At 40.6% G+C, this 27484-nt stretch overlaps 1 protein-coding gene across 6 annotated transcripts in view; it reads left to right on the plus strand.

The window, feature by feature from the left end:
• ptpra (protein tyrosine phosphatase receptor type A) overlaps positions 1-27484 on the plus strand; it is a 308647-nt gene that overhangs the window by 35911 nt on the left and 245252 nt on the right. For all 6 annotated transcript variants that reach the window (XM_043701175.1, XM_043700933.1, XM_043700779.1 and 3 more), the window contains exon 2: positions 23492-23565. The gene's annotated coding sequence lies outside the window, so the exon portion shown is untranslated. The remainder of the gene's footprint in view (positions 1-23491; positions 23566-27484) is intronic.

A 27484-nucleotide genomic window follows, 5' to 3' on the forward strand; every position in this document is an offset into this window, starting at 1 on the left:
TGTCAAGTGTGAGTTTGTCCATTTTGGAAGGACAAATAAGAATGCGGAATACTGGGTTAACGGTAGTGTTTATAGTAAGTTGGAGGAGCAGAGGGATCTTGGGGTCTATGTTCATAGGTCTTTGAAAGTTGCCACTCAGGTGGATAGAGCTTGTAAGAAGGCCTATGGTGTATTACCGTTCATTAGTAGAGGGATTGAATTCAAGAGTCGTGAGGTGATGTTGCAGCTATACAGGACCTTGGTAAGGCCACATTTGGAGTACTGTGTGCAGTTCTGGTCGCCTCTCTTTAGGAAAGATGTGGAAGCTTTGGAGAGGGTGCAGAGGAGATTTACCAGGATGTTGCCTGAAATGGAGAATAGGTCGTACGAGGATAGGTTGAGAGTGCGAGGCCTTTTCTCATCGCAACGGCAAAGGATGAGGGGTGACTTGATAGAGGTTTATAAGATGATCAGAGGAATAGATAGAGTAGACAGTCAGAGACTTTTTCCCCGGGTACAACAGAGTGTTACAAAGGGACATAATTTAAGGTGAAGGGTGGAAGGGAAAGGGGGGATGTCAGGGGTAAGTTCTTTACCCAGAGAGTGGTGGGGGCATGGAATGCGTTGCCTGTGGGAGTGGCAGAGTCAGAATCATTGGTGACCTTTAAGTGGCAATTGGATAGGTACATGGATAGGTGCTTAAGCTAGGACAAATGTTCGGCACAACATCGTGGGCCGAAGGGCCTGTTCTGTGCTGTATTGTTCTATGTTCTATCTATGTTCTATATTGCGTCCGTCTTATTTCAATAAGACCATAAGACATAAGAGCAGAAATTCGGCCATCGGGTCTGTTCCGTCATTCAATCATGACCGATCAGTTTCTCATCCCCATTTTCCCACTTTTTCCCCATAACCCTTGATCCCCTTGATACTCAAGAACCTGTCTATCTCAGTCTTAAATATACTCAGTGACCTGGTTTCCACAGCCTTCTGTGGCATAGAATTGCATAAAATCACCTCTCTGGCAGAAGAAGTTTCTCCTTCTTTCCAATCTAAACGATCTTCCCTTTTAAGGCTGTGCCGTCAGGTCCTAGTCTGTTCTACCATGCCATTCAGTATTTTGTATGTTTCAATTAGATCCCCCACCCCTCATCCTTCTGAACTCCCGTCGAGTATAGACCCAGAGTCCTCCAGCATTCCTCATGTGTTAAGTAAGCTTTTTATTCCTGGGGCTATTCTCATGAACCTCCTCTAAACATGTTCCAGGGCCAGTACATACTTCCTGAAATATGGAGCCCAGAACTGTGCGCAATACTCCCAAGTGTGGTCTGAATTCTACTTACATTCTAGTCTGAACGTGTAGATAATCTATTTACCCTTGCATTGCAGTGGAGATCATGTTTTAAAACTTGTAACCAAACAACTCGCATATATTTGTTCAAAATGAAAATGCATTTAATTTCATCAATTGCAAGAAAATGGATGTTATTTGCCTGTATTTGGTCCATACCTCTTTGTACCTACCCCATCTATGTACCTGTCCATATGTTTCTTAAATGACTAAATTGCATTCATTTCCACTACTATCTCTGGCAACCTATTCCAGATACTCAGCACCCTCAGTGTGGAAAAATGTTGCCCCTCTGAACCCGCAATGAGTAATAGAGATGTACAGCATGGAAACAGACCCTTCAGTCCAACTTGTCGCTCCCCTTCAACCTATGCCCTCTAGTTTTAGACTCTCCTTCCATGGGGAAAAGCTACCATGGCTATCTATCATGTATAATCCTGTCACGATGTCTAGAAGATCACCCCTCACTCTCTTGCGTTCAGGAGAAGTAGCGGCCTATCCAGCCTCTCCTTATAACTCAAACCTTCCAGTCCAGGTAGCACCCTAGTAAATCTTTCCTGCGCTCTTTCTAGTTCAACAATATTCTTTTTATAGTAGGGTGACCAGAACCAAACATGGTACTTCAAATATGAATTATTTTTTAAAGATATTCTGTTGGTGTACTCTAGTACTGCGGCTTTTGTTTTTCTTGGTAGTAAAGAATTGGCATGTCAGCATTGATTCATTGAGGCATTACTTCCCACTGTTTTAAGTATAGTACTTCTTGCTGTCCACTGCATTGTTCAGTTTGAGTCTTCTCAAATTAGCTGTGGCATGGATGGAATAGTAAAGCTGTTTGCTTTGTAAGTGGCGTAAACCTTAAATTACTTTGATTTAAGAGCATGAGTAATTTTTCTTAGTTTTAAAGAAATTCTCTGTTTGCTTGCCATGGGATGCTGACTCTTTGGAGGAAATGGAACAATTAGGAGCTTGTTTGTTCCAAGAATAGTTTAACTTCAGCTTGTGCAGCACGTCAATCCTCCTATGATTTTGGAAGAACTGGATAAAATTATGTTCCTGTTGGTCCAACGTAAGATCAGTTTATTGACTTGTTCGATAGGTGTGGAAAATACGTTTCCTGTCAACCATTTAGCAGTGTTCTAATAATTGAAGGTATGTGCTCAGCGTTTTGATATGCAAAATAGCATACAAAAAATGTACTTAGAATATTCAACTATGTTTTCCACCAAGATAATTAGAATTTTGTTTGAAATGTCAGTTCGTATATGTTCTCCAAAACACAGAACTGGAAAGGAAAATGGCATTGTGGTGGTGGGTCAGGAAAGATTTTTAATCTTTGTTTTGTATCAAGACTGTTTGACTATGGGTGTGTACTTTGGCAATTTCTCAAACAGATGTGCTTAGTTCATTTTTGAATGCATCAGCTCAATCTATTCCCCTCTAAGTTCCCTCTGGGAAACTGTTTCTAGTTGATCATTTGTACCTTGCAAATTTGTGATCATTCAGAAGTAGAGTTGTGACTTATGTAATCATATTGGTAGTGATGATGATGGCCTACCTTGGTTTCATTTTGTTGTGAAAACCAGTGATGGGAGTTTAATGTTATTGGTAGCTAGTCTAAATCAGACAACTCTTACCATAGCCATTTCACATACTCCCCAAATTCATCTTGATGCAACTTGGGCATTAACTTGATCAGAGTTGGGATCTTGGCTGTTCAAGAGAATTTTGCCCTACTGTCCCTTCAGAGGCTGGTAAATCTCCAATTCCATCACTGTTGAGGACAGAGGCCACTGCCAGTACTATATGAAGCCCAGGTAAAGATCATCAATGGTGCCTTAGAGGTGAAGAAAATGAGAATAGTTTCACGAGGGCCATAACAGACAGGTGCATTGTACTTTAGGTGTGGGCTGCCAAGTAGAAGTTACTCAAAGTCATGGACAAATTAACATAGTATTTCTTCTATTCACTCGTGGGATGTGGGCATCACTGTTTGACTAGCATTTATTCTCCATCCCTAGTTACCTTTGAACTAAGTGCCTTATTAGACCATTTGATTTATTTATTGTCAATTGTACTGAAGTACAATGAAAAGCTTTGTTTATAAGCAGTACAGGCATATCATTGTAAGCAAGGATGTACAGAACAAAAGATTTAGACGAAGGCTTATAGGTAACATTGTAACAGTCAGTGTGTTACTGCTGCTGGAGGAGGGGGTGGGAATCTAACTCTTGAACTGGCTGAATTATTTAGCCAGTTTGTTAACTGGTAATTTTTTTCTTAGTGAGGACTGATTTCTAAAACAAAAAGGTAACATTGCACAGGGCATACAAGAGAGATCAACATTAGCAAGATCAGCAATATTTGAGGTTAGAGAGTCCATTTAGTAGTCTCATAATGGCTGGGAAGAAGCTGTCCCTAAATCACCTCTTGTGTGTGTTCAGGCTTCTGTATGTTCTACCTGATCAAAGAGGTTGTAGGAGATTGTTATTGGGGTGTGAAAGGTCTTTGATGATGATGGCAGTGAGCCATGTAAATGGAGTCCATTGACGGAAGGTTGGCTGTTGTGATGGTCTTGGCTGTGCACACCACACTTTGTAGTTCCCTACGATTCTGGGCAGAGTAGTTTCCATACCAGGCCGTTTTGCTTTCAGTTGTGCATCTGTAGAAGTTGGTGAAGGTCCTTATGCACATTGGGGAAAACGTGAGGACTGCAGATGCTGGAGATCAGAGTCGAGAATATGGTGATGGAAAAGCATAACAGGTCAGGCAGTGTCCGAGGAGCAGGCTAATCGAAGTTTCGGGTATAAGCTCTTCATTTCTGATGGAGGGCTTATGCCCGAAATGTTGATTCTTCTGCTCCTCGGATGCTGCCTGACTTGCTGTGCTTTTCTAGCACCACACTCTTGACTCCTTATGCACGTGGCACATTTCCTGGACTGTCTGAGGTAGAAGAGGCATTGTTGTGCCTTCTTGACTGTTGCAACTACATGGGTTGTTCAGAGGGTTACAGGTGAGGATGGCAGATTTCCTTTCTTGAAGGATATTAGTGAGTCAGACGTGCTTTTCTGACAATCGACAATGATTTCACAGTCATCAGATTCTTAATTCAAGACCTTTTGGTTCAAATTCACCATTTGTCATGATGGGATTAAAACCCAGCTTCCCAGAACATTAGCTGAGTTTCTGGATTAATAGTGTAGCGATAATACCACTAGGTCATTGTTTCCCCCTTTTAGTGCACCAAATATTAGTACACTCTGGATCCATGCTCAGTGTATAGGTGGGGCAGCTGACAAGCCCCAACAGACCCTAAAATGTTAATGAAAATTCAATCATGGTGGTGACCAATGAAAGAAAAGTTATCATATTGATGGAATTAGTGAGGAGGCAATCCTCCAATCACAAGCTGATTCTGTCAGAGCAAATACAGGAAAGAAACCACCTGAGATTGAAACACTTAGATAAATGGAAAAAATTAGTCTCCAGGGAAGTCTTTAGTCAGTACCAGAGTCAAGGCTGGGAGCCTTTTGTCATGATTGGGGGTGTTCAGTAGCACAGTAGTGAGTGTAAATATCTTGGAAGATTATAGGATTATAGGAACCCTAGGAGCTTTAGAGTGTTATGAACCATGCCATACCCCCTCAAAACATTTCAGGAAGGTGACTCTGACCCTAATTTGTTTTTAGTTGTTTTAAGCAGGTGTATAGTGGGTATTTCAGGAGTGATGCAGCTGGCCAGCCACTCAGTTTTAAACAAACCAGTATTTATTTACACATTGAATAAAAGAAAATTGAATTTAGAATATCGTAACTATTTGAAAACCCATTAAACTCTATTGCAACTTAATGATGCTGTTCCAAACACTTGCAACATTCCCATGATGCTTGCTTGGCAAAAACAAAGGTAAAATCAAACATAGGTTCTTACAGGAGATGTGTCAAAGAGAGAGACGATCAGCATGGAGCTGTTCCATTGACCAGCAGTTTCAAAACCTGACTTCTTGCTAAAACTAAACAAAACCAGAGAAAAATTGAGCTGGGAGAACCGACCACTTCCCTTTCATTGTGCAAGTGTTTTTTTTAAACTTGAAAGCTTTTTGCCTAAGGCAGTACATGTTGCTATAATCAAATTGGCCCTAAAACCTATACAAACAAGGCACATTGGAACCTATGTGTTTACAACCCCTCTGAGTGAAAAAAAAAGATAGAATAAACTTGTTAAAGGAGCAGCACCGTCATGAGAGACAAATCGTTAAGCCATAGACGTGTTTTGATAATTTTAAAATGTGAGCGTATGGGCAATAGGAGAATGGTACTTAGTGCAATTTCAGATGTGACAAAGCTTTGGATTGTCTCCAAATTATGGAAGAAGTTAAAGACCAGCAGCATTGGGGAAAAATAGGGCCCTGAAGTAACACAACTTTGAATGAAGGATTCAGCAGTAGACCAGCTGAGACAGGGAAAATTGGGCAGCGTTGTGAAGATGAAGCTTGTCGCTCTTAATGACACAAATAGGAGTTGAAAATTCATTGCAGGTCATGTTGCAACCAGACTGACCTAATTTCAACATTTCCTGTGAGACAACTGAAGTCTGTAGTTGGGGAACAGTGTTTGGATCAGTAGCTGAAGACTGTGGCTTCAGTCCACCAGCAGGCAATTTCAGTTCATTCAGAGCTAGATGTCAGATGAACACTGTGATCATGGTAACTTAGCAATAGTAGAGGAATCCAAGGAGTTGGTAGTGAGAAACATACACATATATGAAATAGAAGCAGGGATTAGACACTGGGCCCCTGTATAGTCATTTTGTAAAATCACAGCTGGCCTGACTGTGGTCTCAACTTCACTTTCTTATCTACCAATCCTCTATCCATGCTAATGTTACCCCTTCATCATAACATCTTATCAAATGTCTTTTGGGAGTTCAAATATACCATATCTACAGGTTTCCCTTTATCCATCTTGCCTGTTACTTTCTCAGAGAACTTAGTCAAACAGAATTTTCTTGTCTCGAAAGCATGCTGATTCTGCCTGACTGCATGAAGATTTTTTCAGTGCTCTGCCAGAACCTCTTTATAATTAATAATAGATTCAAGCATTTTCCTTCTGATATGCATTAGGCTAACTTGCCTGCAGTTTCTCTTTGTCTGGGTGTCATTGTGTATGTGTGAAAACCATCTTGTGTTTGTGTTGCTAAGGGGCAGCATGCTTGTGACAAATAAGAGGAACCAAAGATAGATTATTTGGAGAGAAGATAAGCCATTTTCTGGCTACAGTTAGATATGAAAGAATGGAGCCATGTGAGAGAAAACTGACCCACTGGACAACAGAGGCAAAGCATGGGAGGAGGCTGGTGTGCTTATAGGCTAGATGACTGTCACACACTAATCACAGGACAAATGAAAGTGATCTGAGGTAAGGAAAAGCTTGCTAAAATATACAGCTGTTTAAATGATTTATTTTTGCAACTCAGGTAGAACAGGGGCTTGTGTACATAAATTTTTAGCACGCAGATAAATATAACCAACTCTGGATTTAAAGTCTATACTATGAGTCTTGTTTTAATCTTCCTCGATTATATGCAATGGGAACTGGAGCAACAGGTCAATAGTGTAGAGACTAGGGAAGAGCTTGAGACTAAGGCAAATCTAGCTAAGAGAATAAGCAGTCAAGGAGAGTTCAGCAGAATTGGAGGCTTTGATTATATTTGCTTCAATAAGAAATTTAAAGGTAAAACAGATTAACGTAGAACTTGGATTAATTATGATGTTGTTATCATAGAGACATGGTTGAAAGAGGAATGGGATTGGCAGCTTAATGTTCTGGAATTGGCAGCTTAATGTTCTGGGATGTTGATGTTTTAGACAAGATCAAGGAGGAAGCAAAAGAGTTGGGGGAATTGCATGACTGGTGAGGGAACATATCACAGGGACTTTGGAAAGGCATTTGAGAAGGTACCTCATGGTCGTCTCTTACAGAAGAGAGACTCATGACTTGGCCATAGAAAACAGAGTAGTAGTGAAAGGGTGCTTTTCGGAATGAGATCAGTAACTAGTATTTCTCATGAGAATGTGTATAGGGAAGGAGTTAAGTTCTGAGCTTTGTGAAACAAGAGGTTCAGTTGAGCATAACTTAGATCAGATAAGAACTTACAGTTAACATTAGGGTGCTGAGGTAAGAGTAATGGGTTAACAAGGTGGAAAAGCATTCATATGTACATCCATTTAACAATATTGGAAGCATTCAGTATATAAGGTCAGTTTAACAAGGTGAAAAGTATTCATTATGTGAAGCCAGTTAAGGTTAAGAACACTCATTGTGTAACAGCAGATGACTTAATCTTTACTATTGACACTCGCTGATTGTAATGGTCACCAATTAATATGTATCCTTATCTGGATGCTCCTCCCTATAAAGTGACGATATAATTCATTAAGAATCTTCTGTTCGAGAGAGAAGACTGAGAACTAATGTCTCTGTGCACATGGGTGATCGCGCTCTCTCTCCCTCCAGGGCCCTGAATAAAGATAAAGGATGTAAAACTATATTGTGTTTGAGCGTTTTGCTTCGACTGAGGTGGGAACAGGGCGATACTCTGAGATCAGTGCTGGGGCCTTTGTTATTTGTAATAGATATAAATGATATGAGAAAAAATGTAGGTAGTCTGATTAGTAAGTTTGCAAAAGATAGTGAGGAGAATTGTCAAAGGATTCAGTGGAATATGTATAGATTTGGGCAGAGAAATGGTAGATGGAGTTTCATCAGGACTAAGGCAAGGTGATGCATTTTGGAAGATCAAATTCAAGTGTGAATTATATAGTAAATGTCAGAACCTTTCGGAGCATTGACACGCAGAGAGATCTGGGGGTACAGATCTGCAGATCCCTGAAAATGGCAGCACAGGTGGATAAGGTGGTCAAGAAGGCATGCTTGCCTTCACCGGCTGGGGCGTTGAAATTAAAAGTTGGCAAGTTATGTTTAGCTGTACAAAAGTTTAGCTAGGCCAGGTTTCTCACACAAGATAGAGTATGTTAGTCGGAATAACTTCAGCCTGAACCTTTCATTTTGCCCATTAAAGACAGAAATGATTTATATTAGACAGGTCCGTGTGTCTCACATGTACAGAGAAGAACAAAAGTTAGTCATGTATAAATTTTGATTATAAGAGAACTAAGAACAATGGAACAGTGTAAATTATGGCTGCCAGTAGAACAGGCATTCATAACATTCCAGTTAGTAATGAAGAATATTGGTTGAACAAGTCCCTTTATACTATAATGTTATTGTTATAAATGTGTAAGGGGTACTGTATCTTTAAGAAAGTTGAAAGCGAGCAAGGACTTAGGTACACAGAATACTGGAAACTTTATACTGTAATATCTGGTCCAGCAGCTAGTAGTACCTGGATTGCTATGTGACAAGAACAAACTCAAATTCGGCCAATCACTTCAAATTATGCCCCAAGAGACTCAACTCCAATCAAGTTTGAGTCATGCTAAGCTGAACCTCTTGTTTCACAAAATCCTCAGAACTTAACTCTTTCCATGTCTGCTTATATCCTATACACATTCTCAGTGGTTGGTTAAATTAAAAGTGAGAGAAATGGCTCTTAAAATTTCTGAAGAGGTTCTAGGATTTGAAGATAATTCTCAAATTTGCCAAGAAAGTTTAGCAGGAAAGAAAAAGGCCATACTTTTAGAATTAGCAAAGAAGTTAGATTTGGGATTTGACTAAGAACAAAAGTAAAACTGAAATTGTAAGGGAATTACTCAAACACTTAGGTATCAGAGAAACAGTCAAGTGCAGTAGAGTTAGAAAAACTTAAATTACAATTGAGGAAAATTGAGTTTGAAGAGAAAGAGCGAAGGTTCTTAGCTGAGCAAAGAGAGAACCAAAGGAGAGAGAAATGAGAGGGGGAAACAAAGAGAAGGTTCTTAGCTGAACAAAAAGAGAGAATTTGAACTTGAGAAGTTGCGACTTAGTCAGCAAAGTCAAGTTAACAGGATGGAGATTAAAAGAAAAAGTAGTGAAATATACAATTATGTCAAAACTCTGCCAAATTTTGATGAGAAAAATGTTGAAGCCTTCTTTATTTCATTTGAAAAATTGGCTAGGCAGACGGAGTGGTCCGAGGATTTATGGGTAATTCTAGTTCAGACTAAACTGATAGGTAGAGCTAGTGAGGTATTTGCCGTGCTGTCAGATGAGGGCTCAAGAGATTATTTGATTAGATTACATTACAGTGTAGAAACAGGCCCTTCGGCCCAACAAGTCCACACCGACCCGCCGAAGCGAAACCCACCCATACCCCTACATTTACCCCTTACCTAACACTACGGGCAATTTAGCATGGCCAATTCACCTGACCCTGCACATCTTTTGGACTGTGGGAGGAAACCGGAGCACCCGGAGGAAACCCACGCAGACACTGGGAGAACGTGCAAACTCCACACAGTCAGTCGCCTGAGGCGGGAATTGAACCCGGGTCTCAGGCGCTGTGAGGCAGCAGTGCTAACCACTGTGCCACCGTGCCGCCGACTCAGGCGACTGACTGTGTGGAGTTTGCACATTCTCCCCGTGTCTGCGTGAGTTTTCTCCGGGTGCTCCGGTTTCCTCCCACAGTCCAAAGATGTGCAGGTCAGGTGAATTGGCCATGCTAAATTGCCTGTAGTGTTAGGTAAAGAGGTAAATGTACGGGAATGGGTGGGTTACGCTTCGGCGGGTCGGTGTGGACTTGTTGGGCCGAAGGGCCTGTTTCCACACTGTAAGATTATGAAGAGGTCAAACAGGCTATTTTAAGTGCTCATGAATTGGTACCAGAAGCATATTGACATCGGTTCAGAAACACAAAGAAGGAAGCAGGTCAGACTTATGTTGAGTTCAAATAAATTAAACATAGTCATTTTGGTAGGTGGGTGCATGCTTTAAAAATAAATAGGACATTTCAGGCTCTAAAAGAGATTAGGGAGGAGATTAAAAACTCACTTCCATAGATGGTAAGGATTCACATGGAGGAACAGAAAGCTCAGGAAGGGAGAAAGGCAGCAGAATTAGTAAATGAATACTTTTCATGCATAAGACAAGCTTCCAACCAGAATTCCGTCCTTTGAGCGATAGAAGTTGGGAGAAGGGGTGATCCTGCACTACGAAACTAAGAGTAGAGAACACTGGTAAGAATTTACCACAGAAGAGGGTGGAAGGGACGTGAAAGACTTCAGGTGTTTCCATTGTGGTAAAGTGGGACACATAAAGTCACAGTATTGGTTGTTAAAGAAAGGCATTGTAGGAAAAGATCTGGTAAAAGAAGCTAAGCCAGTGGCATTAGTAAAAATAGTAAAGGAGACCCCAAGAAGAGCCGAGGAGCAGCAGGAGAGTGCACAGCCTAAGTGGGACTGGGTATGGAGTTAGTACCTGACCTCACAAAGAATTCGCCTCTGTGGGTAAAGTTTACTCAGAAAGAACAGGGAGGAGAAGGATAAGAAGTTATCATTTTGAGAGATAGTAAGGAATGAATGAATGTGCACTCTTTCTGATCTGTTACCCGAGAGTGTGGTAATTTGTGGGATAGATGGACAGAAATGTAGCATTCCCCCATGTAAGATCAGGTTGGAGTGCCAACTTAAGACTGGAGAAGTTACAGTGTGTGTGATTGACTGAGTGTCAGTTCCAGGAATTCAGTTTATTCTTGGGGATGATTTGGCAGGATCTAAGGTGGGAGTAACACCCCTTGTTGTGGAGAAGTCCAAGGAAGACTAAGAAGCTGAGGAGTTAAAACAGAACTATCCTGATATTTTCCCAGACTACATAGTAACCAGATCCCACAATCATAAGTCAAAGCACAAAGCAAAAAGTAAAGAGAAAAATGAAGGAGCTGAGGTTCAGTTAGCGGACACTCTATTGACGCAATGGTGCAGGAAAAACCTGAACAGGCAGCGGTTTAGACAGAAGTCTTTAGTCCTGATAGGCTAAGGGACTTGCAATAGCAAGACAAGACGATAAAAGATATATATATGGATGCATACTCTGAAAATGCAGCAGAAAATATTTCTGAAAGTTATTTTCTGAAAGACAGGATCCTAAGATGGAAATGGAGACCAAGGTAGGTTAGTTCAGAAGAGAAATGGGCCAAAGTGCAACAGATGGTGTTGCCGGTAGCATACATACAGGTGGTGTTACATGTAAGACATAAACTACCTGCAGGAGGTCACCTAGGGGTATGAACGACTCGGGCTAGGGTACAAAACCATTTCTATTGGCCTGGAATGCACAAGGATGTGGTTAAGTTTTTCCGTAGTTGTCATACATGCCAAATGATAGGTAAGCAACAGGCGGTAATAAAACCAGCACTTTTGTCAATTCCCACATTTGAAGAACCTTTCACGCGGATTACAATTGATTGTGTAGGTCCTCTCTTGAGAACTAAAAAATGGGAAACAGTACTTATTAACTATAATGAATGTGTCTACCACATTTCCGGAGGTAATTCCATTACAGAGTATCAAGACATAAAAGGTAACAGAGGAGTTAGTAGCTTTGCTCACACAGAATGGGCTACCCAGAGAGATTCAGTTGGACCAGGGATCTAATGTTACATGCTAGGGTGTTTAAGGAAGTCATGGATAGTTTATGTATACAGCACTTTATATCCTGTGCATATCATCCTGAATCCCAGGAAGTTTGAGAAAGGTGGCATCAGACCTTGAGGATCATGTTGAGAGCGCTCTGTCAGGATTACCTGAATGATTGGGATAAATGTATTCAATTCGTATTGCTTGCCATTAGAGATGCCCCAAACAAGTCTAATCTGTGCACTCCTTTCGATTTAATATTTGGGCATGAAGTGAGAGGCACTTTAAAGGAAAATTGACAGGACCAAAGTTTGAGATCTCACACTTTAGATTATGTATCGGGGGTGAGGGAGAGAGTAAATTGAGTAGGTGAATTAGCTAAACAGCACGTAATGAGGGCACAGTATAGAATGAAGCAGGTGGCAGATAAAAGCTTTGTGACTTGGACATTTTCCGGAGGGGATGATGTGTTCATACTGTTACCAGTGATAGGAGATCCCTTCAAAGCTAGATTTAGTGGTCCCTATCAAATTGAGAAAAAGTTGAGTCAGGTGAACTATCTAGTAAAGATGCCAGACAGAACGAAGAAAAGGTATTGGGTTTGTCTTGTGAATATGTTGAAACTGTGTTATACTAGAGAGAAAGAACTGAAGAAATGGGTGTTAGTTACTGCCCCGCAGAGTGAGGAATCAAATCTGAATGATGTAATTTTTGATGTGCCTCAAAATAGATTTTAAAAAATTAAGTACTTGAGTAGGATAGGCTATTAAACTATGTGTCTCATGAGCATTGAATGCAAGATTTGTTACTGCAGTATTAGGACATATGCAAGAATCAGATGGGGAGGGCTAATGCTATTGTACATGAAGTAGACGTAGGGAATACTGCTCCGATAAAATAATACCCCTATCAGCTTGATCCTTTCAAAGCCAGACACGTCCAGAAGGAGGTCGAGGCCATGCCCGACTGCAATATTGTTGAACAAAGCTGGAGGGCATGGTGTTTGTCGATCTTCTTAGTTCCCAAACTGGACGGGACTCAACAGTTCTGCGTGGATTATCAGAAGGTCAATGCCATTACAAAATCGGACTCCTATTCAACTCCTAGATTGGAGGACTGTATCGAGAAAGTTGGACAAGCCAGCTACATCACCAAGTTGGACTTATTGCATGGTTATTGGCAGGTACCTTTATCAGAGACGGCGAAAGAAATTTCTGCGTTTGCAACTTCAAATGGGCTATATCAATTTGAAGTGATGCCCTTTGGAATGAAGAATGTGCCTGCCATGTTCCAAAAACTCATGACCAGAGTTGTGGCTGGGTTAACAAACTGTGCATTCTATTTGGAAGATGTAGTGATCTTTAGTAAATCCTGCGAAGATCACATGGTACAGTTGGCAGAGCTCTTTGAAGACTATGAGAAGCACAACTGATAATAAACTTAAACAAAACTGACTTCGCAAAAATAGAAGTGATGTTCTTGGGACATAATATCTTTAATGGAAGGTTGACCCTGTCATCCCATTTCCCTATCGCCATATCAGTCAAAGCAAAACGCTCAGTGACACAGTATGGTTTTACCTCCTTCATCTTTATTCTGGGTCCTGGAGGGAGAGAGGATTGCCCATATGCAATCATATGCAACATGAGTTCTCGGTCTTCTCTTGAACAGCAGATTCTTAAGGGAATATATAGTCACTTTACAGGGAGCAGCATCTGAATAAGGCAACATCTATATTGATTGAGTGATTGTTACAATCAGTGAGCATCAACAGTAAAGATTGTCATCTAGCATTATACATAAATGTTCTTAACGTTGTTAACTAGCTTCACATAATGAATGCTTTTCACCTTGTTAACTGACTTTACGTAACAAAAGCTTTTTCATCATGTTAAAAGGCTTTACATAAGGAATACTTTTTCACCTTGTCAACCCACTACCCTTGCCTTCAGCACCTCATTGTTTACTGCAAGTTTGTTTCTGATCCACATGCTGGCTGAGCCTTTGTCTCACACAACCCAAAACTTAACTCTTTCTCTATCTGCTCATACCTTATGAACTTTCTCAACCCATGGAACGCAAAGATGACGGCCAAGAAATTTCCATGACCAAATTTCCATGACCAAACACAAAGAAAGAAGTGCTTTGATTCTTAGGACTCAGTGGATTCTATTGCAAGTTTGTTCCGAACTTCAGCAGTGTAGTGGCACCGTTAACTGATTTGTTGAAGAAGAACACAAAGTTTCGGTGGACAGAACAATTCAAGGAGGCATTTGACCATTTGAAAGCAATATTAATCACCCAACCAGTTTTAGCTACACCAAACTTTTCAAAACCTTTTAAAGTCTCCATCGATGCTAGGGACATAAGCTGTACTGCTACAGGAAGATTAGAATGGGATTGAACTGCCAGTTTGTTACATTTAGAAGAAACCAGAGGAAATAATCCACAATCGAAAAGGAATTTCTCTGGACAGCAGAGAAAAAGCAGAATGGTGTGTTGTTTCCCTGGTGCCAGGATTAAGGATGTCTCCGAGAGGGTGCAGAATGTTCTCATGGGGGAGAGGGGCCAGCAAGAAGTCATTGTCCACATTGGAACCAATGATATAGGAGGGAAAAGGTTGAGATTCTGAAGGGAGATTACAGAGAGTTAGGCAGAAATTTAAAAAGGAGGTCCTCGAGGGTAGTAATATCTGGATTACTCCCAGTGCTATGAGCTAGTGAGGGCAGGAATAGGAGGATAGAGCAGATGAATGCATGGCTGAGGAGCTGTGTATGGGAGAAGGATTCACATTTTTGGATCATTGGAATCTCTTTTGCGGTAGAAGTGACCTGTACAAGAAGGACGGATTGCACCTAAATTGGAAGGAGACTAATATACTGGCAGGGAAATTTGCTAGAACTGCTCGGGAGGATTTAAACTAGTAAGATGGAAGGGTGGGACCCAGGGGGATAGTGAGGAAAGAGATAATCTGAGACTGGTACAGTTGAGAACGAAGTGAATCAAACATTCAGGGCAGGCTGGGACAAGGTAGGACTAATACTGCATTTATTTCAATGCAAGGGGTGTAGCAGGGAAGGCAAATGAACTCAGGGCATGGTTCGGAACATGGGACTGGGATATCATAGCAATTACAGAAACATGGCTCAGGGATGTGCAGGACTGGCAGCTTAATGTTCCAAAATACAAATGCTACAGGAAGGATAGAAAGGGAGGCAAGAGAGGAGGGGGAGTGGCATTTTTGATAAGGGATAGCATTACAGCTGTGTTGAGGGAGGATATTCCCGGAAATACATCCAGGGAAGTTATTTGGGTGGAACTGAGAAATAAGAAAGGGATGATCACCTTATTGGGATTGTATTATAGACCCCCTAATAGTCAGAGGGAAATTGAGAAACAAACTTGTAAGGAGATCTCAACTATCTGTAAGAATAATAAGGTAGTTATGGTCGGGGATTTTAATTTTCCAAACATCGACTTGGACTGCCATAGTGTTAAAGGTTTAGATGGAGAGGAATTTGTTAAGTGCGTACAAGACAATTTTCTGATTCAGTATGTGGATGTACCTACTAGAGAAGGTGCAAAACTTGACCTACTCTTGGGAAATAAGGCAGGGCAGGTGATTGAGGTGTCAGTGGGGGAGCACTTTGGGGCCAGCGACTATAATTCTACAAGTTTTAAAATCGTGATGGAAAAGATTAGAGCAGATCTAAATGTTCAAGTTCTAAATTGGAGAAAGGTCAATTTTGACGGTATTAGGCAAGAACTTTGAAAAGCTGATTGGAGACAGATGTTCGCAGGTAAAGGGACAGCTGGAAAATGGGAAGCCTTCAGAAATGAGATAACAAGAATCCAGAGAAAGTATATTCCTGTCAGGGTGAAAGGGAAGGCTGGTAGGTATAGGGAATGTTGGATGACTAAAGAAATTTGAGGGTTTGGTTAAGAAAAAGAAGGAAGCATATGTCAGGTATAGACAGAATTGATCGAGTGAATCCTTAGCGTATAAAGGAAGTAGGAGTATACTTAAGAGGGAAATCAGGAGGGCAAAAAGGGGACATGAGATAGTGTTGGCAAATAGAATTAAGGAGAATCCAAAGGGCTTTTACAAATATATTAAGGACAAAAGGGTAACTGGTGAGAGAATAGGGCCCCTCAAAGATCAGCAAGGCGGCCTTTGTGTGGAGTCACAGAAAATGGGGGAGATACTAAATGAATATTTTGCATCAGTATTTACTGTGGAAAAGGATATGGAAGATATAGATTGTAGGAAATAGATGGGGACATCTTGCAAAATGTCCAGATTACAGAGGAGGAAGTGCTGAATGTCTTGAAACGGTTAAAGGTGCAGAAATCCCCCAGGACCCTCCGGTGTACCCGAGATCTCTGTGGGAAGCTAGAGAAGTGATTGCTGGACCTCTTGCTGAGATATTTGTATCATCGATAGTCACAGGTGAGGTGCCGGACGACTGGAGTTTGGCAAACGTGGTGCCACTGTTTAAGAAGGGTGGTAAAGACAAGCCAGGGAACTATAGACCAGTGAGCCTGACCTCACTGGTGGGCAGGTTGTTGGAGGGAATCCTGAGGGGCAGGATGTACATGTATTTGGAAAGGCAAGGACTGATTCGGGATAATCAACATGGCTTTGTGTGTGGGAAATCATGTCTCACAAATTTGATTGAGTTTTTTGAGGAAGTAACAAAGAAGATTGATGAGGGCAGAGCGGTAGATGTGACCTATATGGACTTCAGTGAGGCGTTTGACAAGGTTCCGCAAGGGAGACTGATTAGCAAGACTAGATTTCATGGAATAAAGGGAGAACTAGCCATTTGGATACAGAACTGGCTCAAAGGTAGAAGACAGAGGGTGGGTGGTGGAGGGTTGTTTTTCAGACCTGGACCAATGGAGTGCCATAAGGATTAATGCTGGTTCCTGTACGTTTTGTCATTTACATAAATGATTTGGATGAGACCATAAGAGGTACAGTTAGTAAGTTTGCAGATGACACCAAAATTGGAGGTGTAGTGGACAGCGAAGAGGGTTACCTCATTACAACAGGATCTGGGCCACTGGGCTGAGAAGTGGCAGATGGAGTTTAATTCCGATAAATGTGAGGTGCTGCATTTTGGGAAAGCAAATCTTAGCAGGACTTATACACTTAATGGTAATGCCGAGGGAGTGTTGCTGAACAAAGAGACCTTGCAGTGCAGGTTTATAACTCCTTGAAAGTGGAGTTGCAGGTTGATAGGATAGTGAAGTAGGCGTTTCGTATGCTTTCCTTTATTGGTCAGAGTATTGAGTGCAGGAGTTGGGAGGTCATGTTGCAGCTGTACAGGACATTGGTTAGGCCACTGTTGGAATATTGCATGCAATTCTGGTCTCCCTCCTATCAGAAAGATGTTGTGAAATTTGAAAGGGTTCAGAAAAGATTTACAAGGATGTTGCCAGGATTGGAGGATTTGAACTATAGGGAGAGGCTGAACAGGCTGGGGCTGTTTTCCCTGGAGTGTCGGAGGCTAAGGGGTGACCTTATAGAGGTTTACAAAATTATGAGAGGCATGGATAGGATAAATAGACCAAGTCTTTTCCCTGGGGTGGGGGTGTCTAGAGCTAGAGGACATAGGTTTATGGTGAGAGGGGAAAGATATAAAAGAGACCTAAGGGGCAACATTTTCATGCAGAGGGTGGTATGTGTATGGAATGAGCTGCCAGAGGATGTGGTGGAGGCTGGTACAATTGCAATATTTAAGAGGCATTTGGATGAGTATATGAATAGGAAGGGTTTGGAGGGATATGGGCCAGTTGCTGGCAGGTGGGACTAGATTGGGTTGGGATATCTGGTTAACGTGGACAGGTTGGACTGAAGGGTCTGTTTCCATGCTGTACATCTCTATGACTCGATAACTATTGAGTTTGGTACTGGCCTTACAACATTTTAATGTGTATGTCATGAGCAATGTGTCAGACATTGTTGTGTACATGGATCACAATTTTCTTACATTCTTAGAACGCTTTAAAGACAAGAATGTGAGACTATTTCATTGGATTGTTATGGTGCTGACTTTTAAATCAAAAATCGCACATGTTGCGGGTCATAAGAATGTAATCGCAGATGCGTTATTGCGAATTTAACTGATCAAGAATTGATAAGATACATCTATCCAATGTTATATATATGGGAAGAAGTTAAGGTGACCTTCAATTAAAGTTATCTGTATATTATGGTAATGTGTTTAAAGAATAGAAAAGAAAAGGTGCTGAGGTCGTCAAATTGTTAAACTTAATATTGGGTCCTGAAGACTGCAGGGTCCCCAGGCAAAACATGAGATGATGTTCTTCTAGCTTGCTCTGAGCTTCACTGGGGAGCTGCAGTAAGCCTGAAGCACAGGTGCTGGCCAGGAAATATTTTGGTATGTTGAAGAGGCACGCAACTAGATTCTCAGGGTCATTTTTGCAAACAGAACGGTTGTGTTCCTGGAAAGTGGGTACCCAGTCTGCATTAAGTCTCTCCAGTATAGAGCAGACCACATCGTGAGCAGCAAATACAGTAGACCACATTGAGTGAAGTGCAGGTAAATCACAGCTTGTCTTAGAGGCAAGTATGAGGCCTTGGATAGTGGAGAGGGATGAATTAAAAGGGCAGGTGTCACACCTTCTGCAGTTCTGTGGGAAAGTGCCGTGGGGATGTTGGGATTGGAGGAGGGCTGGACCAAGGTGCCTTGAAGGGAACATACCTAAATCTCTCATGAATAATTTGACTCTAAATTTTAGACGATGACCTTCAGAAGTCACACAACACCAAGTTATAGTCCAACAAGTTTATTTGAAATCACAAGCTTTTGGAGCACTGCTCCTTCGTCAGATAATTCTATCTGACAAAGGAGCAGGGCTCCAAAAGCTTGTGATTTCAAATAAACTGGTTGGAGTCTGACCTAATGTCATGTGACTTTTGACCTTCTCCACCCCTGTTCTACATTAGCACCTCCATCACAGCTGGAATTCCTAACCAGTGGAAGTACCTTTTCTTTACCCTGCATTTTCCTGATACTATCTGCTGCCTTAAGCGTTGAATTTATCCATGTTGATACATGACGATAGCACTGCGTATCTTATATGAAATTCCATGCAGCAATTCAGCAACGCTCTTTTAATAGTTACTTCGGTCCTTTGGCTGTTGCCATTGAGAAGGATGCAAGACAATGAGAGTATAACATCACCTTGAAGTTCTCCTCAAGCCACACAACATTCTGTCATAGATCTAAACCACCATTTATTCACTGTCACAGGATCAAGATCCAGACTTCCTTACTAGTAGCATTGTGGGTGAACCACATTAGATGGAGCACTGTTAGCCAAGAGAACAGCTCAACATTGTTTTTTGAGAGCAGTGAGGGATAGATAGCAACTGCTGGCACTGTCAATGATGCTCACTTTACAGTTACTTCTTGAGGCTTCTGCCCGAAGATAGGTCCAACCTGCAAGACCATAACCACCTCATGAATCTCCAATCCACTCCAGTTGGAGCAAGGTTTGAACCTTGTACAGGCGAGTAATTTGATTCATGACAACAAATGGAGTGAATTGTCACCCTGAGGAGTCCGAATTGCTGTGGCAACATGCATTTTTACGTGGGTGCAATAAGCAAGCGTGTGTAGACCTATGGATGCATCTGGGTTGTGGGAATGGCAGTGACCCCAGAGCTCATTGCAGAGACCCAGAAACCTGTTTCAGAGACTCCAGTGAATGTTAAGCACTGATGGGAGGAACAAGAAGAAGAGAGAAAGATGAACCCGACTGCAGTAAAATCTATATTCTATGTTTTGAAATATTTATACACTTTGTGTGTAACACACACAAAAACACCTCACTGTATTTACTTATAAATGTGGCTAGAAATCTAATGGTGATCATAGAGATTCCAGTTTCTTCACATCAGGAATCTGTCAGAATTTTACCACATAACATTAGCCTTTGTAGAAAGGATTTATAAGCTGATACTCAGTCTGTTCTGCCTGTGTTGTAAATGCACATTCCTTTTCTATCAAGTCCTGGAGAAGGACTTGAATTTAGAATTTCTGATTCAGAGGGAGAAGTACTGTGTGCTGCACCATAAGTCGTCATGCATGAACAAAAGAAATTGCAGAGAAGCTTGATCTACACATTTCATATCTGTGCTCAACCTTGATGGTGTCATTCAGATCCAGCTAAGTGGTAATTAGAGTTGAACATGCAATGTTCAAATGCAATTTCAAGATAATTAAGAATAGGCTATGAATGTTGCAGGTAGCCATTTTCCATGAATTAATTTTTAAAATTATCTAAGTGGATATATTGGCTACCCAAATAATCTGAGCATTTCTGGTGCTGGATTGCAGCGAAGCAGCATCTACATTAAAGCATGTTATATTGTTGTATAACTTCAAATTGCCTTTTGAGTCATTGTCGTGAGCAGACCTTCAATTTGAGTCATATGGTGAGTCTGGAATCAGGCCAGACCAAGTAAGGTAGATTTCCAATCCTAAAGGGCATGAGTGAATCAGGTAGGTTTTTATCACACTTTACAGTGATGTGATGGTTTCCATTAAGCTAGTTTTTAAAATGTTTTAAGATAGTTATGGAGGGGTGTTTTTCAGTTTGGAGGTCTGTGACCCATTACATTCTGCAAGCATCAGTGTTGGAACTCCTCTCTTTCTGTAATAATGATTTTGAAAACGTAGGCTGGAATTCTTGCCTTTTAGGACTCTGCCAGGTCTGTTAGTCATAGTGCTACTGAGCCACTCTTGGTGGCAGGCATAAACATGGAGAACATAAATAGAAAACAATGCACCACAGAAACCTTTGGCTCACCGTGTTTGTTCTGACCATGATGCCATTGTAAACAAATCTATTTCCTGCCTATTCATGTGTCTGTCTAAACGTCTCTTAGATGTTGCTAGTATATCTGCTCTTGCACCCCCCTTGGCAGACGTTCCATGTTGCTACCACCTGTGATGGAAAAGCATTTTCATCCTTTAAGTTTATAGATGACACAAAAATTGGATTCGTGGTTAGTGAGGAGGTTTGTCAAAGGACACAGCAGGATATAGATTCAGTTAGAAAATTGGGCAGAGAAATGGCAGATGGAGTTTAATATTGCAAGTCCATAGCTCACTGAGACTGGCAACTCAAGTGGAAAAGATGGTAAAGAAGGCACATGGCATGCTTGCCTTCATTGGTCTGGGCATTGAATATAAAAGTTACAGCTAATGAGACTTCAGTTAGTCCACGATTGGAATATTATGTGCAGTTCTGGCTGCCACATTATTGGAAGGATGTGGAGGCTTTGGAGAGGGTGCAAAAGATGTTTACCAGGATGTTGACTGGATTAGCGTGTACTAGCTGTAAGGAGAGGTTGGACAAACGTGAATTGTTTTCGCTAGATCCTCAAAGGCTCAGGTGTGACTTAATAAAAATATATAAAATTGAGCCTTGGATAAGGTGGGTAGTAGGAGTTTTCCCAAGGTGGAAATATCAAATACTAGGGGGCAAAGGTTTAAGGTGAGAGGGGAAGTTTAAAGGATGTTGCTGTGTTGTACTGTTTTGTATTTATGTTCTCTATGTTTATGCCTGCCACCAAGGGTGGCTCGGTAGTACCGTGACTGACAGACTTGGCTGAGTCCTAAAGGGCATAGGTTCCAGCCCAGGGATGCAGCAGGCAGTCAGGAAACCAATAATATACAGAAAATGCTTGCCTTTGTCCTTTCTGATCTACCTATAATACCAACACATTCATCTGTTATCACACTGTTGCACAGTCCGAATTAAGCCAGGTCTGCCTTCGTGCTGAGGATATCCTCTATTCTGTGGCACTACCATTCTGCTAAATGGATAAATTTCAAACTGATTGAGCACCTAAAGATTGAGAATTCACATGGGACTCCGGGCCATCAGCAGGAGCAAAATTATATTCACCGCAATCTGTAACCTTATGGTCAGGCATATCCTCCACTTTGATGTCCTAGCGTAACGGTAATGGCAATCCTAATTCGATTGAGATTATGGGAAAGCATGTCAGAAACAATATCAAGCATACTTAAAAATAATGTGTCAATTTGATGAAGCTACAGTATAGGACTGTTGGCATGCTGAACAGCATGAGTAGTCTCCAAAAGAGACAGCTAAGCAATTCCATAATCCAGGGTTCACATCTGTGTTTTATGATCCTGCTACATTCATTCATGAATGGCCTTCAACCAGTTTGAGTGACTCTGTGCTGAAGGCATTGGATACAGTAATACATTAGATCAGGCTGTATGGGTCTTGGCACCATTGTAGCATTAGTACTGAAGATCTGTGTTCCAGACTGATCTGTGGCCATGGCTAAATTGTTCCAGTACAGCTACAGCAATGTGAAAAATTGCCAGATTTGGCCTGTCCACAAAAAAGGCAGGACAAATCCACTTTGACAAGTTGCTGCCCTAATTTGTCTATTCTCTGTCATGAGCAAAGTGATGGAAGGTATCATTGACACTGTTAAATAGCACTCATATAGAAATAGAACAAGCACAGGAACAGGCTGGCTGTGTTGACCATAATGCCAGTCTAAAGTAATCCCATCTGCCTGTACATGTTCCATATCCCTCTATTCCTTGCCAGTTCATGTATCTGTCCAAATGCTTCTTAAACATTGTTATTGTATCTGCTTCTACTACCTGCTATGGTAGTGCGTTCCAGGCACTGACATCCCTCTGTGTTAAAATTAGAGTTGTTCACATGTCTTGTATAAACTCTTCATGCCCTAACCCCACCACCACCCTCACTCCCTACTCCTCACCCAGTCCCCCACCTCCCCTTCACAACGACTTCAGTAATTCATAAAGAGTCTTTAATCAGCATCTTCCAAATCTGTGTCATCTTTTCCTAGAAGAGCAAGAGCAGCAGATACATGAGAACACCACCAACTACCCCACACCATTAAATTTCCCTCAAAGCATCACATCCTCCAAAATTGGAACTGTATCGCCTTTCCTTCATGTTGCGAGATAAAAATCTTGAATTCCTCCTTGACTGTAGTGGGTTTACCTGCATGCTGTGTATCGCGGTGATTGAAGAAGGCAGTGTGTTATACCCATTTCAGGGCAATGCTGTATATGCAATAAATGTTGGCCTAGCCAGTAACACCAACATCCCATGAACAAATTAAACCAAAAAAGGGTAATAGATGAAACTTTAGACCATAAGTTGCTCTGTAGTTCACTGGAAGTAAATAACAGCTAATTCAGTCATAACTTGAGATGGTAATATGCTATATACTTTACAAAGGAAAGAAATAGCAGGGTAAGAATAGGGATTTGAATAATTCTTTCAAAGAAGCATAACAAGCATGATGACCTGAACTGTCTCCTTTGCAGTGCAATTCTATGTTTTTAAAAATGTATTTTGATATTCACAATTTATTAGATTATTTTTACCTATTCAATGCTTAGTCCATGCCTTTGTGATTTTCTGTGAAGCCTTGAGACATTTTTCAAAATGTTACTTTAATTCATGCCACAGTTTGCATGACTAAATATTATTGGAACATTAAAAGTGCTTATAATCTTCTTTAATTTCAGGTACCATCACTGATTTCTTATTTGGAGGCCAAATGTAGTATTCCTTAAAAGTTGATGTTTTTGCGGTGACTAAGGTAGGAAAACTACTTAAGGCAATTAGAAAATGTAGCAAATTGATATCCTGATATCCTAATATCCTATGTGTGTAACAAGAAAACTGATAGCATGTGGGGACATGTTAATTTATCATTGGAAGTTAGGTGGCAAGTATTGATGTTATTGTTTCAAGTCCATAAAATGAATCCTGTGACTCAGGAATTGTGTTTTTTTCAAGTCATAGAGGTCTACAATACAGAAAAAGGCAATTTGGTCCATTTGAGACTGTGTGTGCCAGTCAAAAAGCCAACCACCAAACTATTCTAATCCCATTTTTGAATATTTAGCCCATAAGCTGTTTGCCTCAGCATTGCAAGCATATATCGAAGTACTTGTCAAATATTATGAGGGCTTCTGCTTCTACCATCCTTATAAGTAGTGAGTTCCAAATTTTCAGCACCCTCTTGATGAAAACCTTTTCCCCAAATCCCCTTGCAACTTCCTCCCATTTAAGTTAAAACAAAACTTCCTGTTTATTGATGTGTTCTGTCTATCCTTATCTGTGCCCCTCATAATTTAATATGTCTCTGCAGTTGTTGTGGGTGTGTTCGCTGAGCTGGGAATTTAGTTTGCAGATGTTTCACCCCCTTTCTAGGTGACATCCTCAGTGCTGTGGAGTCTCATGTGAAGCGTTGCTGTACTGTGTCGGTTGGAATTTATTTGGTTTCGTTCCTGCTGCTTCTGGTTGCAGTAGTTCAATAAACACATTAATCTAGACCCAGTATATTAACCAATGCGATGAACAACTGGTAGCAGCAGGAACGAAACCAAATAAATTCCAACCGACACAGTACAGCAGTGCTTCACAGGAGGCTCCACAGGACTAAGGATGTCACCTAGAAATGGGACAAAACATCTGCAAACCAAGTTCCCAGTTTGGTGAACACACCCACAACAACTGCAACAGCACCCAAGCTATAAATTTTCATAAATCTCAATCAAATCTCCCTTCAGTCTAATCTGCTCGAAGCAAAACAGCCTCCATCGATCCAGTCTCTTTTCATAAATAAAACTCTCCAGTCCAGACAGCATCCTGGTAAATCTCCTCTGCGCCTTTTTCAGTGCATTCACATCCCTCCTATTATGTGATTTCAGGAAATGCACACAATATGCTAGTTGTGAACTAACCAGCTTTTTATGCAGTTCCAGCATCACTTCCATGTTCTTAAATTCTTTGTCTCGGCTAATAAAGCTACCTCTACCTATCTTGCAACATTAAGGGACTTGGACATGTTCTGATCAGCCCCTCACCAACCCATCTTTACAATTTTTGTAATCTAAATGGATAGAAAGGTAGCTAATGCTTAGAGTTAATGATGAAGGATTTAGAGAAGGATTTGGATGTCAGAATTCAAGTTTGCTTAGTTTACTTTTAGTCCAAGTCAAAACAGTAACACGATGACAAGTATGGATTTAAAATTTTAAGGAGTAAATAATCAGCATCCAGTTTTAGCCAAATTATGGCCTGCAAAATTGTGACTACTGTTCTGCTACAAGCAGCTAATGCATAGGGCATAGAACATTACAGCACAGTACAGGCCCTTCGGCCCTGCACCAACCTGTGAAATTGGTCTGATGCCATCTAACCTACACCATTCCATTATTATCCATATGTACAACATTCCAGCATGGAATGTTAATTTGAAGTTCTAATGAAAGAACATTTGCAGTTACTCTTTAATGTAAAACACATGAAACTTTACAGAAAAACAGCTGGCTTGCAATAAGCTTGCCTTTGTTATTAGATATCTGATCCAGGACTGCATTAACACATTCAAATATTTTTCTTTCAAAAAATATCCACTTGCCCTTCAAACTGACTTGTGCCATTTTCTACACTCGAATTTCCCACTAAATGATCCTTTGTGTGAAATTTTCTCTGAGTTATCAATTTGTTTTGAGGAATGAGTAGACCATAGATTTAAGTAGGTTTAAGTTAAGTAAATTTTAAACTTAAGTTCACTGATGAATGCTGTTACTAAACTTTGTGTGAAGTTGCTTTATTTTCTGATTTTGTCATCATCGTCCTAACTATTCATACATGGTCATTCTGATTGTTTTGGAATGCTGTGCAGTTTATAGGACTTTATTGTTTCAAATAATTTTAGGTACAGTTACTGGAAGAATCTTGTTGATATATTGCAGAAATTATATTTTTGCATGATTTAAAAATTGCATTTTGATTTGAATTCATAAGATTGAGTTTATTGAGTTTTAACAGAAAAGCATTTAGGGCTAGCAATTCCTGATACCTTAAAAATGTTTTTTTTAAAGTATCCTTTAATAGAGAGACTGGACTGTCTAAATGTAAATATATTCAAATAAATTTCACACATTATTTGTGTTACTTGGGTTTTCCCTGAGCTTTTTGTTAAAACATTACAAAATATGACAACGATTAGAGGGTAAAACTGATAATGAAAAGGAACTATCAGTACTTGAGGTAGTTACCTGGTATCGTGGCTCATTTGATAGTCCCATATTTTTAATCCATACCTTTTCTGTATAAGCATTTCATCGAATGTCTGCTCCATCTTCTTTCTATCATCCACAAGGTAATCTGTCTTATAATTGTTCACCCTGACTGGATAGTTCAATTTAGAATTAGAGTTTTGAGAAGATTTGTAGCTCAGATTGAGATCCTGGATGTAAGTTTGCTTGCTGAGCTGAAAGGTTCATTTTCAGATGTTTCGTCACCACACTAGATAACATCATCAATGAGCCTCCGGTGAAGCGCTGGTGTTAGTGACCCGCTTTTTATTTGTGTGTTTAGTTTTCCTTGGGTTGGTGAGGTCATTTCCTGTGGTGATATCAGTTTCTGTTCTTTTTCTCAGAAGGTTGTAAATGGGGTCCAAGTTGATATGTTTGTTGATAGAGTGCCGGTTGGAATGCTGTGCTTCCAGGCAATAAATGTTATGGACTAGCCCAGGGCCACTCAAAACATACTTAATCAGGGAGCCCCAGACCATAACTTTGAAATTTGTTTCGGTAAGTGTACAGTGAAAATTACCCAGAGTAAGATAGCTAAGTTGACTACTAGATTTTAAAACAGACAAAAATTTATTCACAAAGATTACACAATGAAACACAAAGAGCAGAATAAAGAACCCCTAAGAACTCAGCCTATCCAACTAGACTTAATTATGCTGTTCCGAATTTGCACAACAATCCTAATAAGCACACTCTGTTTAAAAACTAATATAAATGGAACACATGCTTGCAGGTTGAAGTTGAAGGGCAGAGAGAGAGAGTGAGTTTCCACACAGATCTCTGTTAAAATTCTCACCAGTTCAAGACTGAACTAAAAACTGCTCAGCTCAGCTAGTGAGGTGATCACTCCCTTTTCTTTGTACAGGTCACTTCTGAAACATGACCACTTTTGCTTGAAGTCTCCTCTGTTTACATATAAACAAAAGATCTCTCAAAATCCTTTTCATCTCTGTACCAAACCAGACTGAACGGAGCCTGATCCGGTTTATTAACCCTCTTTTTAAAAAAGAATCAAGGACAGAGTCTCCTTGTGCCAAGGAACAGCTTTTAGTGAAAAAAGGGACTAGCTTTGTGGCACGTGTTCTGTCTGGCTTGCCCAAGGATGTATGTGTTGTCTCAGTTGAATGGTTTCCTTCCTCATCTGTATATAAGGATACGGGGGAGAGAGTGGATCATGTCTTTTTGTGGCTAGTTGATGTTCATGTATCCTGGTGGCTAGTTTTCTGCCTGTTTGTCCAATGTAATGTTTGTTACGGTTCTTGTAAGGTATTTTGTAAATCACATTAGTTTTGATTGTTGTCTGTATGGGGTCTTTCAAGTTTAATAGCTGCTGTGTTTTAGCTGCTGTTTAAGAGGATAATAAGATTTTGTACAAGGCCCAGCAGTTTCCTTGCTCACTTCACTCAG

This window comes from Chiloscyllium plagiosum, chromosome 1 (genome assembly GCF_004010195.1).
Source record: "Chiloscyllium plagiosum isolate BGI_BamShark_2017 chromosome 1, ASM401019v2, whole genome shotgun sequence".
Taxonomy (NCBI): domain Eukaryota; kingdom Metazoa; phylum Chordata; class Chondrichthyes; order Orectolobiformes; family Hemiscylliidae; genus Chiloscyllium; species Chiloscyllium plagiosum.